The sequence below is a fragment of the Pteropus medius genome, unplaced genomic scaffold (assembly GCF_902729225.1).
Source record: "Pteropus medius unplaced genomic scaffold, Ma_sr-lr_union100, whole genome shotgun sequence".
Classification (NCBI taxonomy): domain Eukaryota; kingdom Metazoa; phylum Chordata; class Mammalia; order Chiroptera; family Pteropodidae; genus Pteropus; species Pteropus medius.
In genome coordinates, this window is record NW_024354550.1 from 1,924,155 (window position 1) to 1,942,483 (window position 18,329).

The 18,329-nt window shown below is 38.0% G+C and overlaps 2 protein-coding genes across 3 annotated transcripts in view; one reads left to right on the plus strand and one right to left on the minus strand.

The window, feature by feature from the left end:
- The window catches only part of MED12L (mediator complex subunit 12L), a 315,454-nt gene that overhangs the window by 117,388 nt on the left and 179,737 nt on the right, over positions 1-18,329 (plus strand).
- The window catches only part of P2RY14 (purinergic receptor P2Y14), a 56,195-nt gene that overhangs the window by 3,636 nt on the left and 34,230 nt on the right, over positions 1-18,329 (minus strand). The window lies entirely within an intron of this gene.

Below are 18,329 nucleotides of genomic sequence, written 5' to 3' on the forward strand. Positions count from 1 at the left end.
TAAATAAAAAAAATCATACATGCAAACTTTGTGTGCTACTTTCCACACAAGTATATCTTGCTTCTGTGTACTCTTCCTTCATGAATGCCATATAGCAAAACTAGAACTATTTCTATCCACTTGACTTTGCCAAACCCTGGACTTTTGGAAGGAAATCTTACCCACCGCATTCTTGGTCTGATCATCCGGGTTTATGTCATTTGCTGCTTTGTAGGTTTTTAGTGGCCTGTTTCATACTCTAGATGGTAAGCAACAGGGCCACATTTTCTATTTTTAACTGTCTGTTTTAACTGTGGCAAAGAGTTTGTGTGTCTAGTAGATAATTATCTTGTTCCCTGATGGTCAGATGCAGCTTAGTCTAGAGCTTGAGAGAATGCATCCTGCTGTGTGCTTCCGTGGGTCCTGGTGCTCGGAACACAGCCCCCTCCGTCATTGTGGTGTAGTGCTAATGATAGGCACTCAGTAATTGTTGGATTCACTGGAGTTTAAAATGTTAAATATTTTAAAATGTAGATGTTAATACATTTTGAAGTAGAGAGAAATATTAACTATATAATACATAATTATATGGTGAAATAGTGAATAATTTCCAGAAAAGTTTGACATCCAAATTCCTTTCCTTATTGAAACATTATACAAGCCACTTTATGTAGACATAGCGAAGAATTTCCAGGATATAATTTAGTGAGAGCCATAATTCTTTTCCTTACAGAAATCTGTATAAAGACATTTTCTCAGTCTTGTGACATATACTTTTTAGCTGCAGTATGTCTGCATGTATCCTGATGCCATGGGTCCAGAACTGTGTTCTCAGATTCTTCAAAGTGTTCAGAGTCTGAGCATATATGCCATTGTGATGCACATCTTTGCCTGGTCCTCTTCTCACTTTGAGGTTGATGGAAGGGGATGACTGATCCCCTAGACATTTAACATCTAGATAAACGTCTAGAGCAGATGTACCTTCTGAAATGGAGTGATTACTCAAGGCTTGCTTGCTTGGGTGTTTTTCCCCAGACATCTTGCTATTTTGGCCCATTTTTAAGCAATTGCAGGTAACAGTCTCCTTTTTAGGATGGAAAAGCTTGAGACATGCGGGTTCGGGGAAGGAGCAGGGTATCACTGCTGCTTATGCTGCTGTCTGGTTGGATACAGCAGAGGCAAAGTAAAGGGCACTCTACATGAGTAACGAGCTAAAGGTAAATCCAAGAAATTTTAATTTTGGTAGTAATTTTCTAGCTCTTAGATATATATTTTTTTCATTAGCAGTGGTGTTGATGGTAGAGCATTGTGTCCTTTAGGTCAGTGGTTCCCAGCCTTTTTTGGTACCAGGGACCGGTGCTCCTATGAGAATTTAATGCCTGATGATGTGAAGTGGAACTGAGGCAGTGATGCTAGTACTGCGGAGCAGCTGCAAATACAGATGAAGCTTCACTCGCTCACCTCCTGCTGTGAGGCCCAGTTCCTGACCCCGGGGTTTGGGGACTCCTGTTTTAGGAACATATTTTACTTGGTCTTGGTATCTCAGAGCATGGCAGCCTTTTCTACACTGACAGATTGAGAGATAACGTGTAAAAGAAGCTCTCTTAAGGAATCTACAGCAAGTGAGGCCAATTTCATATATTGAGACCAAAAGATAGGAATATGTGTTGGATTAAAACCAGGACAAGATTATAAAAGAGACATGTATCACTTTGACCTTGAAACATCTACCCAGTCTTCTCTCCTTATCTTTAGTATAGAGATGATTCAATGTCCTGATAATAGGTCCTGCCGAAACTTAAAACCATTTCACAAATGAAGGAAATGCTCATTTTATACAATAACATAAAAATAAATAAGAATCAATGAATCAGAAAGAAACATCTTGGTGTGGCCTAGCAACTCTCCCTTCCCTGCCCAAGCTCTAATTTGATTTACTATTTCTAAGCAGCTTGCCTCAGCCCATTAAAGATGAAAGACAGGCCAAAGGGTGGGCAGGGCGGAATGAAAAGAAAAGGACCTTTGGAAGATGATCAGTCAAAAAAGCAGGCAAGCCAGTTTTTGGAGGTGTAGCCAGCCCTGCTCACCACAGTTACTTCTGAGATAATCTCTGAATGTCTGTAGTGAAAGTGGGCATTATGTTAACCTGGAGGCTTCAGGAACGCGAACAATGTTGCCTAAAGATTTCTATATGTGGCAAAACTTTTTAAAAGTTTTTTTTTTATATATCTTTTTCTCTTTAGGTGGAGCTCTTTCTTGCTCCCTAAATTCAGGTGAAGGAGAATGATGTGAAACGTGTTAGTTTCTATAATACTATCACTTTGGGTCTTTGGTAACATAATTAAAGAACATGGTAGAGTGGGATTTATGAGCCAAAAAGCAGCTATTAATGTGTAATAGGAGCATATGATTGGCTTCTCTCAATTTTTTTGCCCAGCTAGAATATCAATATCAAAGATGCATTCTGATCTAGATAGTGAGCGCACTTGTCTTTTAGTATAATGTGAGGTCTCAGGATTGTGCTGCATTAAGTGTTTTCAAGTTGTAGATTATCAAATATAACCTTGGGGCTCTCTCTTTGAGCAGAATTTAGTTGATACAGGGTTGTACAAAGCACTACTCACCCCAGAAATACATTCATCTTAATAAAAACATGCTGAGTTCATCACTCATCTTCTGAGTCATTATACACAGTGACCCATTTTTCTCTTGTATGTGGACCACCTCCCACCATTCTGATTGTGTGCCCTAATTCTACTTTCTCTGAAGAAGGGAAATTATTCCTTCATAATATTTTGATAAAACAGTCAAAGCTTGTGATAATATTAGAGGGTTTTCTCAATCACCTTAAAAAAATTTTTTGGTGATTTTTTTATTTTAGGCAAGAAATCATAGGCAGGATTTTTTTTTAAACCTTCGTACTACTGACATTTTGGACCAGATAATTGTGGAGGACTGCCCTTTGCGTTGCAGGATGTTTAGCAGCATCCCTGGCTTTTATCTGCTAGATAGAAGTTGTGACAGAATGTCTCCAAACATTGCCAGATGTCCTCCAAGAGGCCAAATCACCCCTGGTTGATGACTGCTGATCCGATGAGACAGATGTGTGCAGCGGTAACACCTATAGCAGCTATATTGTCTGATAGGAAGAGGATATGTTTGGCAGAATGGTGGTTGGATTTGATTTTGCCTTGGTCTAGGCTGTCACCTCTTTTAATTCATTAAACCAACTCTTCTAATACTTTCATGTGCACACACATCACTTGGGGACCTTGGTAAAATGAAGACTTGTATTCAGTAGGTCTGTAGTGGTGCATGACATTGATGCTGCTGGCCCAGTGACACTCTTTTGAGTAATAGGTTTTACTTCAGACCTTGTACACAGAGGATATTTAATAAATATTGGGTGAGGATGGTAAAAAAACTTGTTTTTTCTTTGCTGTAGTTGGGACTTCAGATAGAAAAATGTTACATTATAGGTAGCCTTGAAATTTAGGATCTTTCTTAGTTTATTCATTACAGATTTCATCACCATAATTGTATCCTTGTGATCTCCTGGAAATGTAAGTATATATTTTATAGAAATTTACTTGAGAACAAGTGATAATGAAATCTTTTATTTGCCTAGAATATTCCTAAAACGTCATGAAGTTCTCTTTAGAGACAAAATGAAGGGATTAAGTTCTCTGTGTAGCAACGTTGTATGTGACCCAGGTGACACAACATGTCCGGGTGAGGAATGATAGATTCTGACTTCACGCAGTGCTTATTCCTGGAGAGGACAGAGGAACTAAAGGTGCTGTGGGGTGGTCATGCTTTTATCAGCACCCACCTGTGATGAGCAGTCTCCTTCCTGTTCTGTGTTCAGTTCTTATGTAGTGACAGTCTGATATTTTCTCCTCCCCCTTCCAGTCCAAACATCAAAAGCAGTAATACTAGGTGCCCCAGAGGTTGTCATATGAAAAAAAAATTTGTTCTCTAAATGATTCTAATATCAGTAGAAAATAGTATGTATTTGTGTAATCATTGTGTACATTTCTAAACTTAATAAAGCCATTTTCTTATCATTGCTCGTCTTAGCTCCCTTGTCCTAATGTGTACCTTTTTTTTTTTTTCCCAAAGAGGGTGCAATATGTGATATCCTGGATGGTTTCCAGAATAGTTAAAATGGGTGGAATAGAAAGAGGATTTATGTATGGGCTGCTTATTTATTCTTGTGGTCATATTTTACGTTATTAAGTATCTTACCTTTTATCTTTAAAAAATTATACTTTTCAATCTTATTAATTCTAAGTTTGTCATCAAACTCCTGGCCTTTCTTATTCCAAGGTCATGTGGATGTTTTAGAATTTCTTGCTTCCCAGTTCTTGGTCCTACCTCTCTTTCCCAATGTGGTGATTCCTTATCGGTGGGTTAACAATGTTCTCTCCTTCTAGGTAAAAGTCCTCCTGTCTGTTCAAGAGGAATTCATTATAGGCATGTCAGTTTATTTCATAGAAGTTACTATTTTTTCTCTGTAATTGACCATCCACCTTGCTTCTCAGAAACCCATTTTCTTCTTGGCTCCCTATTAGATTCTCACCATGGCTATCTAACTCCTTTTCTGCTCTCCTCATGGCCTCTTTCTGGCTTATGCACTCTCTAGGCTCAGTGAGTGGGAATCTCACTTTCTCCTTTACCTGAAAGAATGGCCCCTCTTATCTTCCTTCATTGCCCTGAACATTCAATGTTTGACACTCAGCACACTTCTCATAGGCTACCGGGGAGCTCATTTCTAAATTTATTGTTTTCTCAGTTGTTCTTTTTCCTGATATCTCTGCAGTACTTGATGGTATTGATTTCCCTTTGTTGAACTCTTCCTTTCTTAATGTACATTGTAGCCTTTGGCTTCTGCATATCCCCCATCTTTCTTCCTTTGCCAAGACCTTTTGTTCATTTGCTCACTAAATCTATTGCAACATGGTTGCCAGGCACTATGGAAATATATCTGCCACAGAGAACTCTCAGGAAGCTCCCAGTCTAGGTAGGAGGCTGAACAAAGTGGTACTTCTAGGTGCAACAAGGGGCTATCATTGAAGGAGGCAGCACAGGAACAGAACAAGCACCCAGCTTCCAGCAGCTTCAGGAATGGTGGTATTAAGGCAGCCGTTTTGGATGATGCGACAGTAAATGTCGAGAAATGATTTGACTTTAGTGAGGCAAAGGAGGGAGGAAGAGAGTTTTGGTCTGAGAGAGCTCCTAGGTGTATGCACCAGGACACCTGAGATGACAGCACAATGGTGGGGACGTGGATTGCCCAAACTCTTGGATAACGTGATAGAACTTTTCCAGTGAGTTACTATTCTCACCATTTTGCAAATGAGGAAACTGATGCTTACAGCAGCAGCTAAGTAGCTCATCAGAAGCAAATTGGACAGCTAACATGTGGCAGATGGTATTCAAACTTAGGTCTGTTCCACTGCAAGCTAGTATTCCCCTACTCTTGAGGGAGTGTGGGGCAGCATGTTTTGTGCCTGTTTGTGAGCATGAGCTTGTAAAATGTACATGAAAAATGCATCTTCAGCATTCTTCTGGAGTTTCATCTTTAGGAAACACTTAGCCATTATTTTATGAGGGAAGACACATACATGTGGTGAGTTGGTGAGTGTGTATGTCCTGTTTTTCATCAAGGTTTTAAGGGTCTACATGGTGTGGATTCCTTCAGTATATCCAGTGAGCCTCCAGGTACCACACCACAGAGAACCTCCATTTTATTTTCTATTTTCTAAAAGTATAAAAATGAATGTGTTTCTGAGTTTTGATTTTGACTCAGCTTTCTATCTCCTGCACTTATATGTCCAAGCAGAGGTAAAGAATTGGGCTGTTCATAATGGTGATAAAAACAAGTGACATTATTCAGTAAGTGGGGGACACTGATGGCTGGGGGAAACCCAGACCTGTCGCATGTGGTTTGGATGCCATATACATGGGTTCCCTGGGGCCTCTGGTGTGTGAGGCCTCTGCTAGTTGCTGCTTCTCACCTTCAGTCTGTTTCCTCTTATAGTAGACATGAATGCTTGATTGTGTCTCACTTGAGCTTCCTAACTCCTAGCCACTGTAGCCCATCGACTTCACCTTCATTTAGAGCTTAGGTCAGTAACAAACATACTTTAATTTAACTTAAAATTGGTTGAATGCTATGGTCACATGCTTTAATTGAGGAGCTGTGTCGCTTAGTTCTCACATTAGAAATTGAATGCTCTTCTTAGGCTGAAGCGCAGACACCTAAGAGTTTCTTCTTTTACCAGAGCATAAGCTCATCTCTGTCTCGATGGCCGGGCCTCCTTCCTGGGCCCTCCTATTTGCAGACTCTAAAATTCACAAAGATAAAAAATCTCTGAGTTTGAGCTACAAACAGAGCCAAGCTGAGATTGTGAGTGATAATGGGCAGTGGGTTAGTATGGATAATAAACTGATAATGCCCAAACCTAGTCCTAACTTTGAATTCCAGCCACTTCCCTTAAAACATTTTTAGCAGAACTTTGCGTAAAGCGCAAGATTGGCATGTCTAAGAACTCAGATCTGTCTTCACATCTTGTGATTACACAGGTGGATCCTGGGAGCTACCGGAGGAGGGTGGGTGTGGTGTAGGTGCCAAACTTTTGGGGCCATTAAAATAGCCGCCCATCACTAGCCTCCGTATGAGGAACTGTGTCTGGATTGTCAGGATAGTCTTGTGGGGATTTTTCACTTAGATCTGTGGTGTAGTCTACGGTTTCTCAGCCTTGGCACTGTTGACATTTTTTTGAGTTTCAGTTCCTGGTAGGTGAGCATATTGTACATTGTTTAGCTGCATCCCTGGCCTCTATCCACTAGGTACCAGCAGTACCCCATGATTGATGATAACCAAAAATGTCTCCAGACATTTGTAAATGCTGCCAAGTTGAGAACCACTGGAATAGCTCCTTAATGGTAGATGTATTTGATATCATTTTGATATAGGAAGATAATTTAGTCGGCTCTCCTATTGGTGATGAACCTAACCTGTGTATTGGATAACTTATCAGCGGTGAGTAGTTCATGTGCTTAGGTTTTGTAATGGGAAGTAAGCTTTCATTACTGCTCTATTGGAACAATGGGCAGAGAGTGCAGCATGATGTAAAAGTATGTGTGTTGGGTGCAGTGGACCTTAGTTAGAAATAAGGCTCAATTTCTTACTATCTATGATACTGGGATCGTTGCTAAGTGCCTCTGTGTTTCAGTTTTTACATCTCTAAAATGAGGGGGTAGTGGTTGCTGCCTCATAGGGTTCCTGTAAGAATCAAATACCTGGTGCCTGGCAGCGTGTGACTCAGAGGAACATTGTGGGTTCTGTGAGTGACTCAGCTGAGAGTAGAATAATCAGATGTCTCAGTCAGGGACTCACTCTGCTGGGACTTCCCCTGGGTCAGGTTGCACACAATTTTCCCTGCTTCCACACATTTATTTTAGGCTAGTGTTCTTCTGCACTGACTGAAATGCAGGGCTGCAGGAGGCACTGGAGATCCTTTGCCAAGTCCTTCGAACCTTGGAGTATCTGGTCCAGCAGTACTTGCATGGGGGAGAAACAGGATGGCTGTGCTTCTCATGGTCCCTCCCTTCTAGTCATAGAAATAGTACTGTGCTGTTAGGAGTATGAGTGAAGTCCAGTGTGTTTCGTGCTTTTAATCAGCAATCTACACAAGCCTGAACCGTTGGTGAGAGTGGCGTAAAGCTATGAAACTCCTGCCTTCAGAATTTTGGGAACTGATTTTTTTTCTCTGTCCGAAATTAGATTGAGCTGCTTGAATTTCTGACCTTTTTCCAGCCTGTCCTTCAGCAGCATTGTTTTGAAATGCATGGTTCTAATCCCTGGGGCCAGGCAAGGAAATGAATCTCTGACCTCTTTTTGCCTCACTGAGATGGCGTTTGCATTTCTCAGTTAAGCACACAGTACTTAGATCTCCATATCTTGAGGCTTATAGCATTAATGCCTGTCCCTTTGCTATAGGAGTGGGGAAGATTTACATTTCTGAGAAACCAACAGCTTTAACTACTTAGCAAAATATCAACCACCTGTATGTTGGTTGTAGATTCAGGCTTATATAGCCAAAGGAAAAGAATATAAATATCCAGTATTTGAGGTGGGAGTGATTCTCATACACTTTAAAACCTAAATTTTTTTGTACTTTCTACCTGTTGGAGGAATCAGTAACCTTTGATTTTAATAAAGTATATTGTGACAGTTATAAATTGGGCAGTTCTTTAAATGAATTTGTATTTTATCAAACACAGCATGTGATGAGGAAGCAAGTACATTCATTTCAAAATGAGTGCGGAAGATGCATTTTTATGCTGCTTAAAGATAGTGCTCAGCGTTCATTTGAAATGAAAGACCTTTCGTTTTTATGAATCCTAGGTCTGCAGGTTGAGACTCATTGTTGATTGTATGTGTCCTTCTTAGACCATTCCATTTGACATGTGTCATGTTGGATTTTTTCAATAAATGCAGTTGGCCCTTTGTATCCACGGGTTTTACGTGGGTGGAAAACAGTATTTTCACATTTCCAACCATGGTTTACCAACTGTAGATGCAAAGGGCCAAACGTAGTTAAGTGTTTGGGGATTCACAAGGTTTTCATGGATTTTCAACTGTGTGGGGTTGTTTAAGGGTCAATTGTATTTCACTTTTCCAGTGGATTTCAATATGAGTCAGGTATATTATAAGAAAGTTATCTTACATCTTGCTATGCTCCATGGGGGCTATTAGATGCCACTTCATTATTGTTTCAGATGTAATGTTTGTGTATATAAAAAAACATTTGATAATAACAAGCCCTCCTTTCCATTTGTATCATGCATAGCAGTTTCATAGTTTCATGCTCATGACTTGCTTGGGTCAGGACCGGTTTTGTTTTTGCTCCGTGCTTTTTTTTTTTTAATGTAGCCTATACCAACTTCTTTCTACTCTTTCTCAATATATTATTGCCTTCGTCTTTTGTATTTGCAATACCTCTCTCTGTCTAGAGGCTACTTCTCTTCTGGGTATAGACCTGCACAAGTCTTTAATAAAATAGTAAAAGCCTGTAGGTCTAGAAGTTGTGACATCCCCATAGTTATAAACCTGCTCAAGCCCTTTTCATCCTTAAATAACAAACATAAAAAAAACCTCTGTAAGTGGAGAAGTAGTGATGCCCAGTATTGATGAGCTCATCTTGTTTTTAAGTGCCATTGCCTACTATAAAGAACCAGGTATCCCTGGAGAAGTGACTGATTTCAAATCAGGTACAGGGAAAAGTACAAGGTGAGTTGAGATACCACGTGGGCAGAAAGCAAGGAAATGCTCCGATCAATTGGGAAATGTGAAAAAAAAAGACATAGGAGCTGACCTGGAGGTACTTCCTAATTTCACAATTTGGGTATTCACAAGAGTGACAGTAACAGATGGAAATACTTTGAAAAACCAAATTCAGGAAGTTGATAGTGATATTAAAAATATGGATTTAAAACAAAAGGAGGAAGGAGATAGGGGGAAGTTCTTCTTTACAGAAGAATGCCAGCTAAAAAATATAGAAGGAATGATAGAATTAAAAAGTCACTATTTTGCAGCCTCAGTGTAATAACCAATTCAGGCAACAATCTTCAGTGGTTATGAAAAACCATTCGGTGAAAGGTTTTGGGAAGCACTACTCCCAGATCATTTATAATAATAAAAAAATTGTATATTTTCAGCAGGGATATCTGAGTCACTAAACTTACCAAAAATGAGATAACTTGACATGTGGTATCTTCTTATATGATTCCATTAGATGTACACAGCATATCATCAAAAAGGTAGTCACAGGCCAACAATCAGACATATTCAGAATGCGAAACATTCCATAAAACAACCAGCCTGGACTCTAAAACATCATGATCATGAAAAGCAATCAAACGTGATGGGTTGGGAGGGAGCAGTTCTAGATCAAAAGAGACCAGACAGAAATAATGTAATCTCTGAACGGTGATTGGGGGAATAGAGGATAATAAAAGTATAGAAATTGTTTTAGGACAGTTGTGCAGATTTGAATACAGACTCTATATTAGATGATATTATTGAATTAATCTTTCTAGGGATGGTAATGGTGTGGTTATTCATTAGGGATGCATATTGAAGAATTGAGGCAGTAAGAGTCATGGTGGTCTGCAACTTATTTTTAAAATGGTTCAGTAAAATAAAGTATGTGTATATATACTTGTGTATCCATGTACGTTTTTGCTGATGTATATTATAGTAGTATGCATACACATGGGTGTATGTATATATGTGCATATATGTGTGTTTGATACGTGTGTGTTAGTTTCGAGCTCAGTGCCTGACACATCGCAAATGCATAACAGTCTCTCAGACTTCTCTCCTAGCCTCCTCATTTTTTTTTCCCAGTCACCTTTGGGAGCTTTTCTGCCAGTCTTTAAATTGGTGCTTCCTATTCTGCTCTTGGCCATCTTCTTTTCTTTTCTTTTTTTTTTTTTACCTATTCTTCTAAGCCAGAGTAATCTTTGTTTAGAAAATTGTTTAAAACTATCATCTATAAACAAACTTTTCTTTTCATCTATCGAGTTTTCTTTTGTACCTGTTATCAGGCAGTGTTCTTGGTGTTGGAAATCCTGCTGTCTTGGAGCCCAGAGTCTGGCGGTTCTGGCATCTGAGCAGCCTCATTTCCTTCCCCTCCCCACTGAGCACCTCCATTTGCCACAGCTCTGGGTCACTTACAGCCCTGGATATTGAAGGGCCGGGTTGCTTCACCTCCATAGAGAAGGGCTCTCCCACTGGCTAAGCTGGTCATGCTTTACCTTGAGCTACCACTGTGTCTTGTCAACTCGTCCATTCTCATCGCATTTTATAGCAAAACTGCTATTCACTGGGAACTTTACCTCATACCAGACACAGGCCATGCTAATTGCTTTTAAAAAGATTTTTTAAGAGAATATTTGATACCTTGAAAAGAATTTATACAACACCAGCTAAAAGCACAAGAAGGAGCACGACGCCGACTTGAGAGCAGAGTCCCACCAGTGCCCCCGCCTCTCCTGCATGCACCATCCTGGGCTGTATGCCTTTCTCCACCCAGAGGTGACCCTGTCTTGAATTTTGTTTTTTGTATTTCCTCCTTTTTAAAACAAATGGTTTTAATCCATATGTACATATATTCTATTGTAAAAATGATTCACGCTGCATGTAGTCTTCCAGCACTTTTTAAAAATCTTTTTCAGCATTATGTTTCTAAATTTTATCATTCTGTAAAAGGAACTGGAAATATTTGGAAAAGATGTGAACATTCACTTAGCTTATAGCTGAGCATTTTAAATCCTAGGTGTATGCCCTAGAAAACTCTTACAGAACCATACCAAGACGCATGTACAAGGATGTTCATTAGAAACACTGTAATAGTGAAAATGTGGAGATAGCTCGAATGATTATTGACAGGGGAATGGGTAAAAAACCCCCATTATTTAATGAAATTTAATTCAGCAGTGAAAATGAACTACAGCTATGCACTTTTAAATCCTCAAGTTGCGCTGATAAAATAGAAGTAATCTCATTTTATTGTTGAAGAAACTAAAGTCTAAAGAGCTTGAAGAAATTGTCCAAGGAGTCACAGCTAATATGTTATAGGACAGATTTGAGTGCAGGTCAGTATCATTCTAAAGCCTTACCTACTAGACACTGGTGTTTCCTCATGAAAATACTTGTGTTTATTAGCTTGTCTGTTCTACTGCATGTACAGAAGAGCTCTGTATTTTCACCTAACCCAGCAAATGGTTTATAGTAGGAATTGTATGAATTTCTGATAAATGAACTAAAACCTGCTTATTTTACATGAGAAGAAAGGTGAAAGGAGCTAAGTGGCTTGAGCAAGTTGCTGAGGTGGTAACCAGAACACCTACAGTTAGAACCCAACTCTTCCAAGCCCTCAGTGACCATAGCGTCTAACCTGTATGCTCTTCTCTGGGTTTCATGCCTCCCCTCTGGCAGGTGGCTGGAGAGGTATGGCACATGGAATATCAGTGTAACTTGGATTGTCACTGTTTCTGCTCCCAAGTTCCTCATCGAGGAGCCACCACTGCTCTCCTGATGGACAGCCGAGGCCTCTCCTCAGCTGAGAGACTCTTTCACATATAATGTGAAATGGCCCAGCCTGTAGCAGCAAAAGCAAGCTTTCTTCTCGCGAATGTCACTAACATGATTAACTTGTGGAAAAATTGCAGGTGTGTTTGTATGTCTGGGAAAGGCCACTAGCACATATTTGTGTCTTTGGCAAGTGAACCAATATTTGTTGTAAATGTAGGTTATTGTGTTACTTAGGTATTATGGCCTAGTGGAACAAAAATTGAAAATAAAAGCAAAAGCCTAACTCTCATGAGCTTTTCCTTGCCTGTCATCCGATGTTAGCAAAGCGCTGAGCAGGTACATGTTTTTCTGTCACAATAAATCATGAAAGGCTTTTGGTATATTGCAAACTGGTGGCGGCTACTGGCAAAGGGTCTGTGAACATGAACAACTGAGTTTTGTCAAGCACTGCATAGGAGTAACAGGGATACCCAGGTGAATTTGTTTTCACACTGTCACCATGGTGATGTTGAAGCCCATTTCTATAAAGAGCTATAACAAACTCAAGAGGGCAGAGGTACTTGGAGCTCTGGCCTCTGTCTGTGGTTGTCTGTCTCTAGCAACTTAGTGTGGCTGCCTCATATTGGTCTCTTAAAATATCACCTTCTCAGGAAGCCCTTCCCATTCATGACATCTGACAGCCAAGCCCCTACCCAGCCCTCTCCAGCCTCTCACCATGTTTTCTTTTCTTAATAGCTGTATTAATTATTTAAAATAATATTTATTCTTAAACTTATTTCTCAACTCCTCCCCTTCTACATCCACCCCTCCCCTCCTTCCTTGAAAATTTATTTCTGTTGTTCATTGCTGAGTTAGTGCCTGGCATATTGTAGAAGTTGAATAGATAAAAACTGAATTTATGAATGAACCTATCTGTGCAACTTTGGTCAAGTTAAGGACTTAATTTACCTATCAAATTATATATCTGTTCAGGACTTCTGAAGTTTTATAATTTCTACGTATGCAAAAGGTGAAAATGTATAGATATCTTTTTTAATCTGGTGCATCAAATTGGTTTAACATAATCTTTGACTTATTATGCAAGGTTGACTTAAACTTTTTTATTTTATTATTTTTAATCACATTAATAATTTTCCTCAAACTCTATAACCAAAACAAAAAGCAAGGCTTTGCCAGTAATAAACTACGTATAGCTGAGTGCTCTGTCCTCCTTCCCACATGCCATCTCTCTGGCCACCACATAACCCTCAGTCCCATTTTCTTCATTCTCCCACTGTCCTTATTTTATATTGTTTTGTAACATCTATATGCATCTCTAAAAGTGTGTGTGTATGTACATGTTGTATGTACATACATGTGTATGAATTGTGATTTTTAAAAAAACCTGTAATCTCTCAGTGGTTAAGTATATCACATATCTTCCATGTTCCTCAGTGTTGCTGCAGTTTGTTTTGGTGACTGTAACATTTCATTGTCTGAGCTTGCCACTATCCTTTCACTCAACTTCTGGTGTTTACAATGTTTCCAGGTTATAAGCATGCTCTGGTAAATCGTGCTGAGATGTGTATCCTATTGTCTCTTGATGAACACACGAAAGTGTTTCTTATGAGTGTAAATCTAGGAATTAAGTTGCTGAATCATGGAGTATATGAATGTTAAGCTGTAGGAAATAATGCCAAACTGTTTTCCAGAATGGAAAATTTAAATACTCCTGTCAATAATGTGTAACGATCCCATGGACACAAATTCTCTTTAATGTTTCATGTTCTCAGATTTTTAAGTTTTTGCTTAGAAATGTTACTACATTGTTGTCTTGATTTGCATTTCTATGCTCACTAATGATATGGACATCTCTTCATCTGATAATTGGTTATTTCCATGAAATGTCTATTATTTGGCCTGTTTTTCTATTGGGTTGTTTGTACTATTATTGATTTGTAGAAATTACTCAGATATTATTGATATCTGCTTTGTTAGCTGTATGTATGGTGAGTAGCACTCCCAGATTCTAACTTGTCTTATCACTTTTAAAGGTATATTTTGATAAACAAGGATTACTAATTTTAATATAGTCAAAGTATTTTTTTTTTCAAATTTGTGCTTTTTGTATTAAAAGGAAATTTCCTATCTTAAAGTCTAAAATTATGGTTCTCACAATACAATCTGTGGAACCACAGGGTTTCTTGACAGCTTTTCAGGGTGGCCGTGAGGTCATCCCATTAACAAAAGGTAATAACATGTTATTTGCCCTTTTTACTCACTGTGCTGACATTTGTACTAATGGTGCAAAAAGCTATGGTGTGTAAAATAAACCTGCTGGTACTTCACAAACCAAGGCCATGTACCTACCTGTCCTGTAGTCATTGCACGTCTTACTGCCATTTAATCTTAGTAAACAAACAGCCAGGCCCACTTTAGAATGTCCTTGATCAGGTAATATATATTGTTAATTTGATTAAATCTTGCCCCTTAGGTATGTGTCTTTCAAATATTTTATGTGACAAAATAGGAATTGTTCATAAAGCACTTCTGCCACATGTGGCGGTTGTCTAGAGGAACGATACTTGAGTGATTGAATTGTGTGCTGAATTAAATGCTTTTTTCATGGAACACCATTTTTACTTGAAAGAATGATACTCAAACAATAATAGTAATTTAGACTTGGCTGTTTGGCAGACATTTTCTCAAATGAATGAACTGAGCCTCTATGTCAGGGCAAACAAATAGCAGTACTTTCCAGTACTTAGATTGAGATTAATGCCAATATTAATATAGTTTTTTGATACTATATAATGAAAAGTATCTATACTTTAAAGTTCTGCATGAATATACACCTCCAAATGACAAATGATTATATGTTAAAAAACCTAGCTTGGGTAAAAGATTCATTCAAAGACCAAGTTAGACTAAAGGGTGTTAATGTAACAAAAATATTCATTGATATCGGTTTAGTTTCTACTTTGCAACCAGCCTTTAAGAAACTGCCACTCTTTCAGTTTTGGTGTGGTACTAAAGAAGAAAATCCAGAAGGCTATTAAAATACCCCTTCCTTTTCCTGTTTTATATATATATATATCTATGAGATATGTGTGTGTATACATATATATATGTATATATATATATATCTGTGAGACTAGATTATGCTTTCACTAAAACTATATTTTAAAACTGATTGAATATAGAAGTGGATTTGAGAATCTGTCTTAGGGCAGATGTTAAAGAGATATGCAAAAATGTAGAATAATACTATCTTTCTAACTAAAAACTTTTTTGAAAGAAGCTGTAGTACATATATACCATGGAATATTACTTAGCGATAAGAAGAGACGAAATACTACCATTTGCAACAACATGGATGGATCTTGACATAATCATACTAAGTGAAATAAGCCAGACAGAAAAGGTTGAAAATCACATGATATCGCATATGTGGGATATAAACCTAAAAGCAACAAATGAACAGGACAAACAAACAGAGACTCATGGACATGGACATAGTTACCAGAAGGGAGGGGGGAGGGGGAAAATGTTAAATTATGTATATGTAGTATGAAAAAAAAATAAGCTGGCATTTAAAAAAAATTTTTTTTAAATATAATTATTTTTCATAAAAATGTGTTATTCATGTTAAAATTTGATGCTATTATTTAAATGAATTAAAAATACGTAGTTTATAAATTTTACAATTTTAATTTCTAATATAGTAAGGAAGCGTTGCTAGATGTAACTTACACAAACAAAAGCTCTTTGGGCTTCTCAGTAGTGTGAAAGGGATCTTGAGACCAAAAGTTTGAGAATTCCTGGCTAAAATATATTTTACTGTATTTTCTAATATGATTTTTTGAGAGTTACTCTGCTTATTTTAACATGTCAGCTCTTAATCTATACATATACTGGACAGTATGTGGACTGTCTGTAAATACCAAAAAGGACATAAGACCATTGTGAAGAGTAATTAAATTTAAAAAATGTATAAAACTTCCCAGTCTATCATTGTAACTCTTACAGATATCTTTGGTTTGAGTTTTTTCTTGAGTTTCATAAGGTGGTTTGTTTTGCCAGTCATCCACCAAATATGTGAATTAAGCAAATAATAAACTGAGTGTCTTTCTCTCTTTCTGTGTAGAAGCACCACCTATGGGGCCTGCGGTCCCTGAGGCATGTCTCTAGGCTCCTTAGCTCTCAGGTCCAGTGTCTGGCCAGGAAAGCCTGGCCTATTTGTTTACAACGTAGGCCACTTATGATAGTAGATAGGCACTCAGTGGGCATGTGTTGATAGATACTCACTACTTGTGTACTGTCACCATACTCTGTTTTCTGTTGGAATGATAGAAGGTAAGTTGGGAGAAATACTCATTTCCTCTTATTCTGGGATTTCTTTTTTGGCCCCAGGAATGTCAGATTCTAACTCGAAATTTCTTGTGGGATTTTGCTCTTGCCAGTATTACTTCTAATGTAATAAGTTATTAGCAGGGATAGGTGAGGGAATTCTAATTTTACTGAACAGCTGCTATGTGCCAGGTACTAGCATGCCTCAGTATCTTAGTAGCTCTTTAGGATGATAGCGTTATCATGTTTTATAGGTGATGGGACAGAGGAAGATCAAAGAGGCAAAAGAGCTAAAAAAAAAAAAAAAAGGTAGCTCAATACCACAGTATATTCAAATTTAGCTGCTTATCTGCAAAGTGCCTGCTTTTTCCACCATGCTAGATTGCCTCTATAAAAACCTGAGTTCCAATAATATTGACTCTACAGTGTGATTATTGCCACTGTCGTGTAAACAGATAGTTAAGGGACAGAGCAGATTTATATACTCTTGCATCTCCAACTTGCGTTTATGTATATATTATGATTTTTATTGGACACATTCATCTCCTTAGAACAGAGACAAGGTGGGGTAGGTAGGGCACTAGATATGAAGCCAGATGACTTTTACCCTAAGTACCATTCTTGACCTTTCTTAGCAGTGTTATCTAGTTCCGATCACCAAACTTCTCTGGACCCGACTTTCCTATTCTGTATAACAGGGCCAATAATAGAAGGTCTCTCCCAGTGTAATTTGGCTGCTCAAAATATCCAGTTTTGATAACAGTATTGTGCAAAGGCTTTAAAAGCAGAGGACTGTGTCTCTGGGGATAATTGGAAGTCCTGGATCTCACTACCATTTGAAAATTATGTAAATTAATCATTATTGACATTTCTCTTACCTCCCTTCTGGGACTGCCTGTTGAGACCATTGACTCTTTTCCATTTTATTAGGTTGAGTCATACAAAATTGCTGATATTTAACTTTTTTTTATCTACAAAAAAATGGCAGTTTTATAGGGTTAATGTGAATGCATTTAATAGTTATTAGTAAAATTACATATGAATGGTTAAAAAAAAGTCTACATAATTGTACCCAAAGGGCAGATGGCACAAAGTAAGCCTAGCTCTTAGTTATGTTTTCCAAAACAAACTTTTACTCTGGATTTTCTTTTCAAGCTGTATTGATGCCACATGGTAATCCCTAGCAGCCAGTGAAATGTTTTGTATTAAAGATGCTCTAAAGGTGATGAAGTAGCTTTCCCCAGAATGAATGGGGCTGTTATGGGGAGAGTTGGCTAGAGTGGAAAGAGGAGTTGCGAATGCTAGTTTGTTTTAATTATGTTGAGTGAGAGATGTGTGTGTGTATATTTGAATGTCTGTATGTCTATGTCAATTTAGAGAGAGATTTTCTCCTGCGAATGCTTTAAATAGGAAAAACTGGTAAGAAAGTTGATAGGCATAAAAATGAATTAGACCACTTAAGAGGTTGCAGTTCCTCCATTTAAAGAGTTGTTTGTTAAGAAGAGTCACAGCTTTTTAGAAATAGTAAATTTAGTGATTTAATAATTTTTTTTTTTTTTGCTGCAGATTGGGATGTGCTTGTGGTTGGTAAATTATTCTCTAAAACTCTGCCTTCCTTTAGTTGCAGTGTTCTTACAGTTTCTCGAGAAAATGGGGTTCTTTAAAGAAAGGGTTTTTCTTTTAGGCTGGAAAATAAACTGGAGTGGATTCTAAGCACAAATTAAATTTTAAAATTACCTATTAGTCTAGATTTTATGGAATTTACTATTTATTTTTTTAGAAAAACAATAGAATAAGTTCCACAAGTTACATTTTTTGTTCTTGCCAGCCACAAATTATAACTAAAAATGCTATCAGTGCTTGGTATATAAATGTTTCTGAAATCTCAGAGGAAGAAATCAGAAATTAAAAA